General features: G+C 38.6%; 1 non-coding gene across 1 annotated transcript; it reads right to left on the bottom strand.

Annotated features, from left to right (window-relative positions):
- Positions 1–7,934: 7,934 nt before the first annotated feature.
- Positions 7,935–8,041, bottom strand: LOC126875641 (U6atac minor spliceosomal RNA). The gene has a single exon (XR_007693605.1). It is a non-coding gene; the product is annotated as a U6atac minor spliceosomal RNA (small nuclear RNA).
- Between the last annotated feature and the right edge of the window lie 10,416 nt (positions 8,042–18,457).

Below are 18,457 nucleotides of genomic sequence, written 5' to 3' on the forward strand. Positions count from 1 at the left end.
TCAAGGACTTCTCCGGAACTTTGGCATAACCGAAAATACTTCTAGGCAATAGTTTGACTGACAAACGTGTGGAAACAATGCAGCTAAAAAGTGCCGTTTTATGGTGGGTCCTTGAGTTTATTGAGGGTCTGGAAGGCTATCGGTGGGCCGCTGGCTGCTAGGTAGCGTCGGCTGGTATGCAGACGTTCCATGCGACGCAACATTCCCTCATTTTTTTATGAGTCTGGCCCCCCTATTTCTATTTCTGACGGCACGTGGTCCGACTCTGTTCTTTTTCCTACTTTCATGTCGATTATTTCTTTTGTCGCCTCCTGATTGCCAATCACGTAATCTATTATTGAGTTTCCTCTCTCCCCGATATATGTCCACTCCTCCCCTTCTTAATCTCTTCCATTGATTATCATCCAGCCTCTCTCTTCCAGGTACTTCAACAGAGTTCTTCCTTCCATGTTTATCGTCATGTCTTTTGATCGCCTGTTTTCTTCTTTTCCTAGATCCTCGTTTATCGGCACTCCCTCTTCTCCTTCTTCCTGCCTTCCAATCAACGCAGATGATCATCACTTCCTCCTCTCTTCCGTCTACTCTTTCCTCTATTTCTTTCCATGTCCCTTTTGGGTCTTGATTATAAACCAGCATTACCCTATACGTCTTATCATTGTGTACTACTTTTCTTTCCATTATATTATCACTTATTTCTTTGTAATCTATTTCTCTCAGTTCTTTATTTATACCCGTTATTATTCCCCCTTTGCTCTTCCTTTTTTCCTTACTCTCATTGCTGCCGTGCATTTCCAGTCGAATTCTTTGGGTAGTCCATATTTCAGTTTTTCCCAATTGTCTTCCTCTATCTATGTTTTGCTTGAGCTTGACCACGTCGAATTTCTTCAAATATTCCCACACCTCCTTGACCTTACTTATTAGCCCTGCCACATTCCAGAAGCACATTTTCATCCCCTTTGTAGCCCCCCTCCTCTTTCCCCTTTTTTCACTTTTCATCCCCTCTATTTCTTTCTTCCTCTAGCCTCTCTTCATTTTCGTACCACTTGTACCATCTGTTTTCTATTTTTAGTTCCTTATATTCCATCCTCACATCTTCGCCCTTTTCCCTTCTTAATCTAGTTATCCTTCTTATTTGTTGCTGTAGCTCAATTTCTTTTCTTGTCAGATCGTCATCTATATATACCCCCTTTTCCAATTTGCTTTGTTCCTTCATTATCCTCATTTTTTCCTTCATTGATTTCATCGTCGCCACTATTATTGTGTCTTTGTCCCTCACCCTTATCATAGGGCAACCACTATACCTGAAACAACCAACAGACAAACAAAAACAGTTCCACTAGACATCCGCGAAAAAATTAGAGAAAAAATAAAAGCGAAAGCAAAATGGCAAAAACACAGAACAATAGAAAACAAAAAACACCTAAACAAACTCGCAAAAGAAATAAAAAACAAAATAAAAGAGCACAACAACAACGAGTTCACAAAGTTCATCGAGTCACTATCTGCTCACGAGAACTACAACTACTCCCTATGGAAAGCCACAAAAAGAAAAAGATAAAGAAGACAATAAAAATGGTACCAGCAATCAGAAGAGCAGATAACACATGGGCAAGAAGCAACGAAGAGGAAGCTGAAGAATTTTCCAACTACCTATGCAACACATTCACCCCAGATAACATCAACGACAGCAACCACAATAGTCATACGGACGAGGGTGCGCTAACTACTAGTATACCAACTGACAATCACTACACCATACCCAAAGCAACAGCACAAGAAATCGGAAACATAATTGAGAAAACAAAAAATAATAAAGCACCAGGAATCGACCTAATTAACGGCAAAGTCTTGAAGAACCTTCCGCCAAAAGCGATAAGACAAATCACAATAATAGTTGACGCAATACTAAGAATACAATACTTTCCAAAAACTTGGAAACTGGCATAAATCATAATGATACCCAAACCAGGCAAGGCCCCACACGAAACCAAATCCTACCGACCAATCTCTAGTCGTCTCTACCGTCGTGAACATAGTGTGCTCATTACACGCTCTATTTGTCCATTGGCCCTACTAGCTCCGGTTGCTATCAGGTGGAGTTTTATGTTTCTGTTTTTACAAAAGCTTTGAAACTCCTTGCCTGTGAAGCATCTTCCCTGGTCCGATATTACCCGGCAGGGACTGCCGAATAAGAATATAGCCGACTTAAGTGCTTCGATGGTGTTACTGGAGTCTATTTTGCGGGTGTGACGTAGGTATACGAATTTGGTGAAGGCGTCGACCAACACAACGACGTACTCCTTCGAGTCACTCTTCCCGCTCAATTTGCCCGTGACATCCATGTGCACCGTGTGCCAAGGTATGCTAGTCTTGGGTATGTGGTGCAGTTCCGCTTTTATCTTGCCTGAACTGGCCTTCGAAACTCGACAGGCATGGCAGTTCTCGACGAATTTGCGAACATATTTCGCCATTCCCTCGAACCAGTAATGCTCGTACGGTTTCTCCAGCGTTTTATCCCACCCCAAGTGCATAATTGACTGGTGCACATGGTTAATCACTGACCATCTGAAGCTTCTCGAGACAATGGGCAAGCAGAGAGTTTTGCCCCTCCTTTGTATTTTGCGGTACAGGGTGCCGGACCGTAATTCGTAGGTGTTCGAGACGTCTTCCGCGAGCTCTTCGTTCTGTAGTTTGCCGACGATTTCCGAGATTTGGGGGTCGCGACGTTGTTCCGCTAGTAGCCAGTCGTCGGAGATCTCGGCCATATTAATCTCTTTCGCCGGACGGAAATGACCTTTTGTCTTATCTTTTCATGCCTATCCGTCCAAGCGATGTACTTGCTACTAGAAGTGAGTGCATACAGGGGTTTCATCACTTGTGAAAATTTGGGGATGAACGTCCGGAAGTAGGAGGCCAGGCCTATGAACGAGACGTACTTTCCGTGCACGTATTTCTTATTTCTCGCAGTACTACTACGTGAGTCGTTCTTCTGCCGGAAAATTTCGAGGCTGCGGACTCTTTAATTAACGAACATTCGGCTCCAGAATCGAAGTAGAATGGAAACGACTCACCCTGCTGGCTTAGTCTATCCGTCGGGGCGATGTTTTCCTTCTCGCCGCGATGGACAGCGAAACGCGATGTGTCCCTGCTTGTGGCAGTGAAAGCACAACGCTTTTGGTGGTGCAGCCGGTCGGCTTTCCTCCGGGCGTCGGGGGTCCTTCTTCGGTTCCCACTTCGCCCTCTTGCAGCATTCGGATGTCAGATGTCCGTAAATACCGCAGTGGCCGCACCTGGTCCGGGGGGCGGGTGACCTGCCTCGTTTGTTTCCGGAGCTCGCTGATGACCTCCACGGCGGGGGCGTTGGCCACTCCGCGTATAGGAAGGGCTTCATTTCTCTTTGGAATTGTTTCACCGACGTGATGTCACTCGTGAGCGCTAGTCGTTTAAAACGTTCGTCGCGCAAGGCCAGCAGATGGAGGGCGGTGGCGGCGAGTACCTCTTCCCTGGTTGAATTTCGGCACTTCGACCCCAGGAGGGTGATGATACGATTTCCGTACGCCCCTGGTGTTTCGCCGTCCCGCGGTAGTTCCTCGGCTACCTTGATTAGCGACGAGGCTGCTACTTCTTGGCCACCGAAGTGCGCGGCGAATTGTTCCTTAAAATCTGGCAAAGTGAGCTCGTCGCCGTTCAATATTTGCGTAAGCCAATATGCTGCCGGACCCTCTAGGGCACGGTTTAGGGCAGAATACAGTGCGCTGTTTTTCAGGGGGTGGTCCCTCATGAGCAGGCCGACGGCTGTGTACCAGGCGGCTGGATCTGCGTCCGCGGCTTCGGGGTTGAAGCGCGATAACGATACCCAGGTTGCCCGGTGTCCTTTCTTCTTCTTCTTCTTCTTCTTCCCTAGCGACCGCCTTAGTGCGCGCACGATGCTCTTACGATCCCGCGCCGATAACGTGTGTTCGGATCCCACTTCTGATGTCGAGTCTGAATCCGAATCCGAGCTCGAGTCACATTCCGAGTCCGAGCTCGAGGCGCCCTCCGGGGGAGGGCTCGCGGGAGGTAGCGGTTCCGCGTTGGAGTTCTCCATCGTCCTGAAGTTCCAGAGGGGCCCCGGCGTCCTCTCGTCTCCGACAAATATATAAAATGGTCATAAAACCAATCTGGACGTACGGAATAGCACTATGGGGAACAGCAGCAATGAGACATATAACCAAAATAGAGGCAATGCAATCTAAAATACTCAGAACAATAGTAAATGCGCCATGGTACGTTAGAAACGAGGACATTCGGAAAAATCTGGGAATACCATCGGTCAAGGAGGAGATTAACAGAAGTGCAAGAAGGTACAGAGAAAGAATAGCAACGCACCCAAACCGGCTGGCAGCGGAAACGATCGACACATCAAGCATAAGAAGAAGATTAAAAAGGAAACACCTAACAGACCTCACAAGGACATAACCTAACAAACACGATGATGGTACCCCGCTGGGTGTAGCCACATACATGTTATATTAGTATACCGCTATAATATTTTACCAAATGTTCTACTGGACAAATTGGAAAATTTAAATAAATAAATAATAAAACCCTTATCATACGTGTTCTTTCTATTTTTGCTCCTACTTTCATTTTTTCTCTTATGAACTCCTTTACTGTCTCTGCATTGCTTCCTTCGTTCCAGTCTACTCCTTCGATTACTATGTTCCTTCTTCTTTTCTCTCTCGCTCTCTGTCCTGTCCTTCTCCTCCTCGATTCTTCTGACTCTGCCCAATAGTTCTTTCTTTTCCCTTTCCCACTCTTCTTTCTCTCTCTCTCTCTCTCTCTCTCCCTTCTTTTTCTTTCCGCATTTCCCTCTTCATCGCCGCCACTTGCTTTTCGAATATACCTTTTATTTCCTTTATCATTGTCTCGAATCCTCTTTCCATTTTCTCCATTTTTTCCATCATTAACTCCCCCCTTTCTCCCTGGTTGGTGTCTCTTTTTCTCACAAGCTGTATTTATCCAATGTAGTTTTGAAATCAGCCTTATCATCCGCTTTACCCGTGTTCCATGGTTTTCCACTGTTTATCGCCATCTGTCGTTTCCCCATCTTACTTCTTTTGCCGGGTTTCCGACTTCCTAACCTCTTCTCTTCTAGTTTTTCTTATTTGTATCTCTCTCTCGTTACTGTCTTCTTTTCGCTTTTCTTTCACTTTCTCCTCGTCTGCTCACCCTTTATTTTAACTTCTTCGTGTCACTTTGTGTTTCCTTCTCCTTTTTCCCTTCACACTTCACTTTTTCCACAGAGCTCACCATTCGCGTGTTACCCTCGCCCCGAACCAAACCGAAAGTCCATCATTTGTAATGATTTTTCGTAAACAGAACACTCGAAAATTAATACTTTTTAATCACTTAATTTTTTCAAAACATCTTTTATAATTTAGTAGGTTTTTTTTATTGCCAAGGAGAGTTAACTTTTTTTTTAAATAACTTCCCTCGTAAGAATTTTGGGAATAATTTTTATTTTTTCCACTAGTCGAAATATTTCAAGCTCCTCATACTTTTAACCTTTTAAACAAAGTCAGAAAATCCTATGCAGCTTGTAGGGATCTAGAAACAGCATGATTTATTTACTCTAATTGTTTTTTTAGATGTTTTTACCAATTTATAATGTTCTAATACAAAGTGTTGTAAATTAAATGGTCCTACCTTTAAAAATCGATAGGACATTTTATTGCATACCACGTACATATGTTGAAACCACTATTGTCATAACAAATTTTTCTATCTTTCAATTCTATTCTTTGTTTTCTCCTTACTATGTTTGCGTTTACGTATATTTAAAAATACTAATTAAATACATCTTCAGACTTTTGGATCTTAATAGCCGAAATTATGGTACAGGAACACTAAATTTACAGTTAGAATTTATATTTGGTAACGATTTCAGTGATATTCATCGATACACACTTGCACGCGTCTCAGCACTTTCTTCCATACCAGACTGTTAACTCAACAGTTTACATTTCTTTGTTTTCGAGACGCCGCGCTCACACACGATTGCACACACTGATATTCACATACATGTATCGCTACCAAGCAGCTAACCTAGTCTAGCACATAAAATTTTACATATCTCAATAATATGATTTCAAGTCATTTCTTGATAAAAATGTCCTATTTCGCTCCTTTTATAAAATTAAAACGTTCTATCTGAAGCATTTAATTAATTAATACATTATTACCTATTTATTTATTATTTATTTTTCATTATCTATTGCTATTATCTATGTATTATTACCTGTACGCTTAGTTACAATTGTAGGTATAGGCTGTTACGAAAAGCTGACTACATTAAATCGAATAAAGGAAAACAAGAATCACAGGAAGAAAATGTAAAACCTCAGTTTTTTCAGTCTCGAAGTGCCAGATACAATACTAAGTAACGATAGAAAATACAGTATAAGTATCAGATGGTAGTGTCTGATGTATGGCTCACACCCATTTGCATGACTGAAACATGCTTCTGTTTTCCAATAAGGGTCGTTGCACATCAAATCGATCATTTTTTAACGTTGAAGTTAGGAATTTTTTTCAGTGAAGTATCATATAATTTACGTGAATTGCTCATTTCATGAAAATGGAATTCGGAAACTATTTTTGTAATCGAGTTGCTCTTTTGAAGGTTTAATGTGTAAGATTTAACATATCTAAATGACATTTCGTTCGCAATAAAGAATCAATACTTTCTGATGTTGGAAATTATAAACACATGTCTGTTAATTCTGAAAATTTTACTTCCAACTGATTTTCAAAAATTTTCAAATATTGAATCCGTCTTAAACTTATGTATGTACACGTCAGACAATCGTCTAAAGATGGAATTTCCTTAGCCGTACAGCCGCGCCTTACGCAGCTGCGTCTGAAATCCGCAGTCTGAGCTTTAAATTCAAATTGTATAGCTGACATTGATCGTCTGTCTGCACCACTCACATAGCAACACCAGCTGATACACGCGTCCGACGCTTGTGTTGATGCACATAGCACAGACGACTATGCTAATATCATTGACAGCAATGCTGCTACTTTCCGACAAACGAGTTTTCAGTGTTGCGTTGTGTGTTTAGACACTACGAGACTTTGTAATGATTTCAATAAACAACTGCATAATGTGAACCTTTTTTAGCGTTTATTCACAAAACAGTTGTAATATAATAATAACCATATAATAATATGATAATAATAATAATAATAACATAATGGTGTGATATTGACTGAAATGCCGCAGATCAATAAAATATTAGTTATAATGAATCCAAACCAATGGCTTTAAAATAACAGTACTCGCAGATTATTAGAAAAGATAGAACAGATTAAAGAAAATTATGCTGGTGAAATAAAATAAATAAAGGAGATAAAGAGACATAAAATGAAATAGAAGAATATAAAGCAATATATGATCATATAAATAAAGTAAAACAAAATAATTAACGGACTAATTTACAAATAGAAACTTTTTACAAGCATATAAGTAACATTATGTCTAATTAAATTATAAACAGTTTATGATATTATCGCTACTCGTGTAACATTTTTAATTTCATCATTCAAAGAAATACGTTTACTGAAGTTGATTCAGAATGTCAGTAGGCGCCACCTTCTAACCACCGGTATGTATCCAAGTTTTGCCTATGATTATATTGTTCAAGTCTGGAATTTGGTAATTGATAGTATAAATTCACTGAGTAATACTGTGTTGTATATAAAAATTTTTTTATCTATTTCGTTTTTGATTACATGATGTCAATGGATCAAACATCTAAATTCGCGTCTAATATATTGTTCGAAATCCAATGCTCAAAAGGAAAAATTATTAGCACCAAAAATTATTATATGCCAATAATTATTTTTAACATAAAAATATTAGCATAGAGGAATCCCTCCGCGATCCTTCCAAAAAGATCTGGTAAGTGTTGGCGAAAGGCGACAGTGCCTTGCCATTTATATGTGTGTTCCACCCTTGTATACGGGAGTGTTAAACGTTTCTCCTTTCATACTATAAAAATTTTTTTTTTTTTACGTGGAGGAAATCTTCATAGACATCTTACTACCCTAAGTGTAGGTGGGCAGAAGGTAGTGCCGGATTCTTACCGGTTAAAACCTCCACGGGCGGGACACGATGGTAGGTGTTGCGAGGTGCTAGTGTGGTGGTAGTGTGTGCTTGACACCAAGCACGTTTAACCATGTACTCCCAGAAAGTACATCCATCCACGCCACACGCAAGGGCGGGGCTGGCCGCTTGCCTGCAGTATGTTTCTTTTAAAAGAAACTTTCTCATCCTGTGCTATTTGTGCCTCCATTATATGCCGAGGATTCGAACTCGCGACGCGTCGTCTTCAGTTCTGGGCCTTAACGAGCGTCGCTGGCTGTCCCGCCGAGCTTCTAGCTCATTGGAAAGTATTTGATTCTTAATGTGGTAATGTACATCATAGGAAGTATTCTAATTAGCCTCTTGAAGGAGATGTACATTTTTCATAGCCCTCTCTAAATACAAGGGGTAAAGGTAAATAATTTCCTTAATTAAATCATTATTATTAAATTTATTACGAAGCTCTTAATAACATATTTTTGCTACTATTATAATTCTTGTAGTAACAGATGGCCGTTCTAAAAGAATTCCTGCCTCTTCTAATGCACTTATTTACAAGATGCCTAGCCTTGTGTTTTCCATCGCACTGGCAGAGATTTTATAACACATGGGATTAGCATAAGTTATAAATAGGTCTAATTGATAATTTGAAACAGATGATTTTAACCTCAAGATTTAGGTCCGATGCATACGATTGAATTTTCAACAAATGACCACAACGGCAATGAGTTGGAAGAACAAGAAAATACATATGTATGTATCCTTCTTTTGCGAAACAGGAGAGCTTTATTTCTTTCTCTGCTCTTCCAAAGGCGCCGGAACGATGTCCTACGATAATATATGGCTCATCTGCACCGAGCCTTAAGATACACGGATAAAAGAGGTTTTTATTGGCCAACATAGCCCTATATATCCGTTAGTGAAATTTTCACATGTTTGTTACAAGTTGTATGTGTATTAATACCGTCGACGGGTGTGTATATCGCAACTGGTACCACTATGCGATTTTCCCAGATAGACGATATAAATGTCCTCCATTTGATTCGGGATTAAGAGTGCTTCAAACGTAGTTGCGTACGACCTTCGTCGTTGACCGACGGTTCCGTTGAAGAAATCCAACGTTAAATTGGGCGAGTGGCGCCGGCCGACTTTTCCAACCATCTAGAACTTTTTATTACACTTTATTATACACTTAATAATCACAATTAAGATATACACTGAATAGACACGTATAAATTACACCTTACTCTAGTAACTTTATATAAATTAAGTAGGCGATTGGTTTAAGGGTAGAAACTCGGTAAAGAGATGTTGACTGTTTTAAAGATAGAGAATCTGTAAGTTTTAGTGAGGATGTTGTGGAAGTGGAAAGCTAGGTGTGGGTGTGTCTAAGACCACGAAATTTTTGTTTCATTTGGTAGACTATTTACAATCAATTCTCGCTGAGAATTTTAAGTAACTTCATTTGGTATGGTCCAGTTGTTGAGGTTATTCGATGTGTAAACTCGTGGATAAATTGACAGGTAGAAAATATATTTAAATGGAATTATAAGTAAGAATACAATTTGAGCTGGTCCAGATCCGTAGGCTAGCTGTGTTACCCAATAACTGAAAAACCCCGAAGCCAACATCGCCGGTCTACTGTTTGTGGTCTGTCTTCGTCGCAGACTTTTGTCTACACGCTGTCGATGGCTTCAGTTTTTTTCTTTTTTTTTCAGTTGTTCACATTCACTATTTGTCCGATTTGTACACTTGGTAGAATTTTTTGGCTGTTTGATTATCATGCGGGTGGATACCCCCAGTGGGATACCATCTTCGTGTTTGTCAGGTTGTGTCCTTTGTGAGGTCTGCTGGGTGTTTCCTTTTCAGTCTTTTGTCTATGTTTGACGTGTTGATCGTTTCAACGGCTGGCCGGTTTGGATGTGTTCCTATTCTTTCTTTATATTTTCCTGCGTGTCTTCTAATTTCCTCTTTGACCGTTGGTATTCCCGGATCCTTCCGTATATCCTCGTTTCTAACGTACCATGGGGAGTTTACTATTGTTCTAAGAATTTTAGCTTGTACGGTCTCTATTTCATTTATATGGCTTATTGCTGCTGTCCTCCATAGTAGTATTCCGTACGTCGAGATTGTTTTTATGATCATTTTGTATATTTTTAATTTATTTTCTATACTTAGTTTGAATTTTCGACTTGTTAGCCAGTACATTTGTCTCCGTGCCATCTGTGTGTGCCGTTTAGTATAATGTTTGGTGGTTTCTGTTTTCGCAGTGTGTAATGTATTTGAATTTATCAGGGTTTGCTTTAATTTGTTTTGCTTGAAGCCACTTTTCTATTTTTGTGATATGTTCTTGTAGTAATGTAACTGCTGCTGCAAGGTTAGTGCGCCTGACTAGTACAGCTGTGTCATCCGCGAATGTCAGTATTTTGCTATTGTTAGTTGTTGGTATGTTGGCCGTGTATAATGTGTATAAAATTGGTCCTAGGACGCTTCCTTGCGGAACTCCTGCCTTGATTCCTTTAACTTCAGAGTATGTGCCTTTGATTTTTACTATGAAGGTTCTCCTGCTTAGGTATGATTTGACTGATTGGTATATCTGCTTCGGGAACTGTTTTCTGATTGATTGAAGCAGGCTATTGTGGTTTATTTTATCGAATGCTTTTTCGATGTCCATAAAGAGTGCCGTGCAATATTCTTTTGTTTCCAGCGCCTGTAACATTTCATTGACGAGTCTGTGCGTTTGTTCTATTGTGGAGTGTTTGTTTTTGAATCCGAATTGGTGATCCGGTATTAATTGATTCTTCTCTATTATAGGTTTTATGCGGACGTAAATTACTTTCTCTAGTATCTTAGAGAACACAGGAAGTAATGAGATTGGTCTGTATGATTTGGTATCGTGTGGGTCCTTGCCTGGTTTGGGTAACATTATGATTTGTGCCAGTTTCCAAGTTTGTGGAAAGTATTGTATTCTTAGTATTGCGTTAACTATTATCGTGATTTGTCTTATCGCTTTTGGCGGAAGGTTTTTCAAGATTTTGCCGTTAATTAGGTCGATTCCCGGTGCTTTATTATTTTTTGTTTTCTCAATTATGTTTCTGATTTCTTGTGCTGTTGCTTTGGGTATGGTGTAGTGATTGTCAGTTGGTATACTAATGGTTAGCGCATCCTCGTCCGTATGACTATTGTGGTTGCTGTTGTTGGTATTATGTGGGGTAAATGTGTTGCATAGATGGTTGGAAAATTCTTCAGCTTCCTCTTCGTTGCTTCTTGCCCATTTGTTATCTGCTCTTCTGATTGCTGAGACCATTTTTATTGTCTTCTTTATCTTTTTTTTTTTTTTTTGGCTTTCCATAGGGAGTAGTTGTAGATCTCGTGAGCAGATAGTGACTCGAAGGAACTTTGTGAACTCGTTGTTGTTGTGCTCTATTATTTTGTTTTTTATTTCTTTTGCGAGTTTGTTTAGGTGTTTTTTGTTTTCTTTTGTTCTGTGTTTTTGCCGTTTTGCTTTCGCTTTTCTTTTTTCTCTAATTTTTTCGAGGATGTCTAGTGGAACTGTTTTTGTTTGTCTATGGTTGTTTCAGATATAGTTGCCCTTGCTGCTTCTTGGATAGTTTCTGTGAATGTTGTTACTGCTTGATCGATGTGTTTGGGTGTTTTCAGTGGGATGTTGCAGCTGATTTTGCTCTCAATTATTTCGTTAAATGTTTGCCATTTGGTGGTTTTATTGCATAGCGTCTCTGTGTTGCTGTAAGGTATTGGTTTGTTTCTGTATGTAATTATTATGGGCGTATGGTCGGAGGTAAGCTCGAGGCTGGGTGCTATGTTTAGTTTATTTGCGTTTAGTCCCTTTGTAACTGCAAAATCTAGTAGGTCAGGTATTTTGCTCAGGTCTGTCGGCCAGTATGTCGGTCTTCCTGTGGATAATATATCGAGGTTATTATTTCTAATGTATTTTTCCAAGGTTCTGCCTCGAGGTGTGGTGATTCTTTATCCCCATAGTGTGTGCTTTGAGTTTTAGTCTCCCGCTGCGATGTACTCGTCACCTAAGTGTCGAAAGTACTCTTCCCACATTTGTGATGTAATTTTGTGTCGCGGTGGTACATATACTGCTGACAACTGTAAATGGTTGCTGCTAGTTTGTACAGTAACGGTGATTGCTTGTGTATATTCCTTACTAGCTTGGCTGCGTAAGTGATGTTCAATGTCGTTTCTTATTATTACTGCGGTCCCTCCGTGTGCTTTTCCTGAGGGATGCTTGGTATCATATATTGTGTAGTACGGTATTTTTATGTAACTTTTTGTAGCGAAGTGTGTTTCCGATACGAGTAGTATGTCGATATTATTGTTATACAGGAATGTTTTAGTTTCTAGGGCCCTTTGTTGTAGTCCGTTAGAGTCCCAGGCTGCTATTTTGAGCATGTACATTTTTACTGTTTACTTAGCAAGTTTGTGAGTAGTTGTAACATGACTGTTGTTTGTTGTACTTGTTGCCTTAGTATTCTGTTTAGCTCACTTACCATTTTTCTTAATATCTCCGTACCTTTAATGGATTGTTTGAGCATTTCTTTGATTTCTGTATCGTCTTCGGTGTTGTTGCTTTGAATCTGATTGTTTGTGGGCGTTGCTTGTCTAATGTTTTGGGCTACTTCCGCGTAGCTTCGGTTTCCTTGGGGATCTATGTTTCTGTTTATAGCTTTTGGTTCATTTTGTGCTTTCAATGTTGCTTCATTATCCGTTATACCTTGTTGTGGTTGATAGTTACTGATTGATCTATTGAGAAGTGGTGGAAACAGTTAACGTTGTAATTGTTTCCTGATTTCACATCCTTTATAGCTGGCTGGGTGGTTTCCATTACAGTTGTAGCATTTTACTTCATTTATTTTCCCTATGTATGAACAGTGTATTGTTAAGTGATTTTTTGCACATTTAACACATGCCGGGCTTCTGTTACAATAATTTTTAGTGTGACCGTATTGTTGACACCGCATGCATTGTAGTACATCTTTTTTGGGGCGTGCTGGTTCCACTGTTACTATCGTATTTAGTATTCTTTTGATTTCGTAGATTTCCTTGTTGTTGGTTCTAGGTTCCAGTTCTATTAAGAATAATGGTAATGGTTGCTTGGTATCGTATCTTGTCATATTGTTTATTGCTCTTGTTTGGTGGCCAATTTTTGCTAATTCGTCACTTAATTTTTTTGTTAGTTTTTGGATGTAATCCTCTTATGACTACTTTGTAGCTCCTTTCCGTTTAGAGCTGGTACGTGTGGTATATAGCGTATTTTTCTTTTAGTTCTTTTACCACTTTCCTATAATTTGCTGGGGTGTTTGATTGAATTTTTACTTGTTCTAATTTTGTTTGTTTTATTGTGTAGTTTTCCTTCCCAACTATATTGTTTAGTTGATCAATAAGCGGGTCTATTAACTGGGCCTCGACAAATATTGGTGGTAGTTTTGTAGTGTATGTTGATTGAGTTGTGTTTTTGGTTGTTGAATCGTCGTCTATTTCTTTCGTTAGTGAGCTGTAGGAGTTTTTTAATGATAATTCTTGAAACCATCGCTGCTTTTCTGTATCTAGATTTCCAGTTATTTTTTGTTTATTGTTTTAACTTGCCACCTTCCAGCTATCATCCTGTTGGGTTAATTCGTTATTGGTATCATTCTCTTCGTTGTTTGGTATTGTTTCCATATCAACTTCGTTTGTAGCTGAGCATTCCTGTTCTTCGTTTAATGGTTGGCTTGGTTTTGATATGTTTGTTGTTTCATTTATGTAGTATTGTTCGTCTTTGTTAATTACTTTTATCGGTGATGGCTTAAGTGCTTGAGAAAACTAAAAAGACCAGATGTATGGTTTTCTTAGAAGTGGAGACCACTTCAACAAATTCAATACTTTCCTAAACTATGGAAACTGCCACAGATCATAATGTTACCCAAACCAATCTCATTACTTCCTGTGTTCTCTAAGATACTAGAGAAAGTAATTTACGTCCGCATAAAACCTATAATAGAGAAGAATCAATTAATACCGGATCACCAATTCGGATTCAAAAACAAACACTCCACAATAGAACAAACGCACAGACTCGTCAATGAAATGTTACAGGCGCTGGAAACAAAAGAATATTGCACGGCACTCTTTATGGACATCGAAAAAGCATTCGATAAAATAAACCACAATAGCCTGCTTCAATCAATCAGAAAACAGTTCCCGAAGCAGATATACCAATTAATCAAATCATACCTAAGCAGGAGAACCTTCATAGTAAAAATCAAAGGCACATACTCTGAAGTTAAAGGAATCAAGGCAGGAGTTCCGCAAGGAAGCGTCCTAGGACCAATTTTATACACATTATACACGGCCAACATACCAACAACTAACAATAGCAAAATACTGACATTCGCGGATGACACAGCTGTACTAGTCAGGCGCACTAACCTTGCAGCAGCAGTTACATTACTACAAGAACATATCACAAAAATAGAAAAGTGGCTTCAAGCAAAACAAATTAAAGCAAACCCTGATAAATGCAAATACATTACACACTGCGAAAACAGAAACCACCAAACATTATACTAAACGGCACACACATAATACAAACAAGGCAGGTCAAATGCCTAGGATTCCACATGGATACACACCTCACATGGAAACAGCATATCAAATCAATGACAGACAAAATACAAACAGCAAGCAGACAAATGCATTGGCTAACAAGTCGAAAATTCAAACTAAGTATAGAAAATAAATTAAAAATATACAAAATGATCATAAAAACAATCTCGACGTACGGAATACTACTATGGAGGACAGCAGCAATGAGCCATATAAATGAAATAGAGACCGTACAAGCTAAAATTCTTAGAACAATAGTAAACTCCCCATGGTACGTTAGAAACGAGGATATACGGAAGGATCCGGGAATACCAACGGTCAAAGAGGAAATTAGAAGACACGCAGGAAAATATAAAGAAAGAATAGGAACACATCCAAACCGGCTAGCTGTGGAAACGATCAACACGTCAAACATAGACAAAAGACTGAAAAGGAAACACCCAGCAGACCTCACAAAGGACACAACCTGACAAACACGAAGATGGTATCCCACTGGGGGTATCCACCCGCATGATAATCAAACAGCCAAAAAATTCTACCAAGTGTACAAATCGGACAAATAGTGAATGTGAACAACTAAAAAAAAAAAGAAAAAAACTGAAGCCATCGACAGCGTGTAGACAAAAGTCTGCGACGAAGACAGACCACAAACAGTAGACCGGCGATGTTGGCTTCGGGGTTTTTCAGTTATTGGGTAACACAGCTAGCCTACGGATCTGGACCAGCTCAAATTGTATTCTTACTTATAATTCCATTTAAATATATTTTCTACCTTTCAATTTATCCACGAGTTTCTCTGTTTACACATCAAATAACCTCAACACGATTAATCGCTGTTAGAGCCAGCATAGCCCTTGCTGTGTCGAATCGTTTGACAGGAGCGAATGATTCCCCGTAACTTATTCCGATTTCTAGTTATGTCCTACTGCAAGTAATCATGCTTTGTACTTTATATTTCTTTCCTGCGAATGTTTGTGACTGTACATCCATTTGCTTTCTATCGTTTCTATCTCTTTTTCGTGCTGCACTAATCTCCATATCGTGGGCTGTCTCATCGTGTTGAGACACGATCTCTGATTCTATCGCTGCCACATAGTTGTTTGGTAGTAATAACATTCGTTTACCCATTTCGCTTTTCTAATCTTTCGAAACGTCTTCTTCTCTTAAGCGCATTTCTCTTGCCATTAGCAACCTGTCATGCTTTTCTCGTGTGACTTTATTCAGCCATCCTAGTTTTTGTCCGCGTTTTATGTTTTCTTGAAACTCTTCTGCTTCTGGTTAGTATTCTCTGCTCCCTGTATTACCTTCGTTAATTTGGCTTTCCATATTGTTGAGGTTTTATCTCGGAATAGAGAGAGCAAACGTATGGATGAATGTATTAGGTTGGCAACCCATTATTATAGAATTTCTTTATTCAGAAATGTTAGAAATTAGGATTTCCAATGGTTTCTAACCTATGCAACAATTTATTGGTAGATGGATTTATTACAATGGATTAAACAGAAAATCGATCATTATTTATTTATCATAATGTAGTATTGTAAATAATTATGATTAGTTTATTAATGATAAATGAATTAAGCAGATGTTAATTAAACAGAAAACAGTGGTTATTAAACATGAACTAATTGCAACAAACGTATAATAATTAAAACAACTAGATGTTTGATTAATTTAAAGATGTCTAATACAAAAATTGAAATATAATATAACGTAATAGTGAAATAATTAAGAAATATGATAAATACAGGCATGTATGTATGAGTAATATTTTGTATGTAAACTAATTTTTAAGAAATGAGCAGGCGCTATATCTTAATTTTTCAGTTTCGACAAAAAAGATAATTCTTTTAACAAATTTTATAGAAATTCAAATTCTATTCTATTCTGTTAACTTTCGAAATCATTTTAAAAACAATTACAAATGACATATGAGTTATATGAATGAAAGTAATTACATCAGAATCATTATCCACGCTAAATCCTTATTTATTTATGATCAATTCAAATTTTTCTCATAGAAAAGAAATGACTCGTGAAAGTACTTAATGCAAAGAGGTTAATTAAGAATTTTCATGCTATTGACCATTCATTTGAGTACACGTTCGAACGTTCTTTGTGATAGGCTCTTCTTATCATTTTATTTACATCATTCTTAACAATATGAGTAAAACTAACGTAGAAAAAATTAGTTATTGGTATACTACTTGTAGCAGACTGCAGTAAAGTACATAGAATAATTCAATACAAAGTAAAGAATTATATATATTTACTAAAAGTTTCGCGTATTTTTATAAATTACAGTCCTGAACTATAGATAATTATCTGTAAATTCAAATTCCAGCCTAAAATAACATTTTTTTTCCAAACTGTCTCTTCTCCAAATCTTATTCGTAACACCATGTTACTTACAATAATTTTCCTAACTTATTCAAGCTATTGTCACGTAAAATAACAAAAAAATAAAAAAAGAAATTTAAGATGAAAAATAAAAAAAGGAAACTTTAGTTTTTTCTGACACCTGGTTTACAATTTACTTCCGAGCTCTAGGCGTGACTTTTCAAGATTGTCTCTTACGACTCGATTTCCGATCGGATTCGGTTATGTTTCTTTTGTTACCACTCTATTGTCACGTAATTTTTGGGGTTAGTTGATGAAAATAAAAAGTAGCCGAGTCGTAACACAACTATCGTCTTTATTTCACGGCACAGGTTTACATAGATTGGAGAGATGTTCACTGTTCGATAGTTTTATCTATTTCTCCCCAGGTGCTTCCGTCTCATTACGGAGGAAAGCTCGGCGTGGGTGCGCCCTTTTTAATTAACAACGCGGATTCGCTGTTCGCACCTTCCGTTAGGAAATGTGAGGGTAACGATCCACGATGCCAATTGGTCATAAGTCATGAAGATAGGAGGAGAAAGCCTTCTTCCAGCGCGGCTAGTAGGTAATATTGTTTATGGGAAAAACCAGCTTTTTCGTTAATCGAGTATTGGGTTTTTCCCATTAAGTAACTACCTGCTTTCCCGTAATTAGTAAGGACGTATAACAACCTAAGGGCTGTTTCAAGGGCCATCCATAAACAGATAGCAGAAATAATAAACTTAAAAGGTTTAGGCTTATGGTGGGTCCTTGGGGTAATTGAGGGTATGGACTGAAGACCTGCATACATCCTGCCTCTAATATGAAGCGACGTTACACTATATCCCCACTATCCTAGAGTTTGTTAGGCGTCCGCGACTGTTGCCACGCACGCCCTCCTCCCGAACATTCGACGGAAGCAGTGTTGGGATATTGATGGTTCATTGGGCACTCCGCTTCGGCGATATACATTGTTGCCGAGTGTCAACACGTCTTTATCTCCAGTCTTGAACTGAGCTGGTCGTGACACTATCGTAACGTCGACAAATATCTCCAACCGACTCAAGAAACCCGAACCGCCTGGCACGCGACAACAACTCCCAAAACAAAGCAATATGAATTCGGCACGTAGGTATAAGATAAACGAACATCTAGAAGGGCTGGGTTTTGATCGAGGCTTTAGTCTTTCGGTAAAAAGTTTCTTTTTATAAATTGGTTCGTTAATTATTTTGTTTTATTTTATTTATATTATCATATATTACTTTATTTCCTTTTATTTTATTTTGTTCTTTTTATTTCATTTATTTATTTTATTTCATCAACATAATTTTAGTATGCCCTAAGAAAGCATAAATTAAT

The sequence above is a fragment of the Bombus huntii genome, chromosome 18 (assembly GCF_024542735.1).
Source record: "Bombus huntii isolate Logan2020A chromosome 18, iyBomHunt1.1, whole genome shotgun sequence".
Lineage (NCBI taxonomy): Eukaryota > Metazoa > Arthropoda > Insecta > Hymenoptera > Apidae > Bombus > Bombus huntii.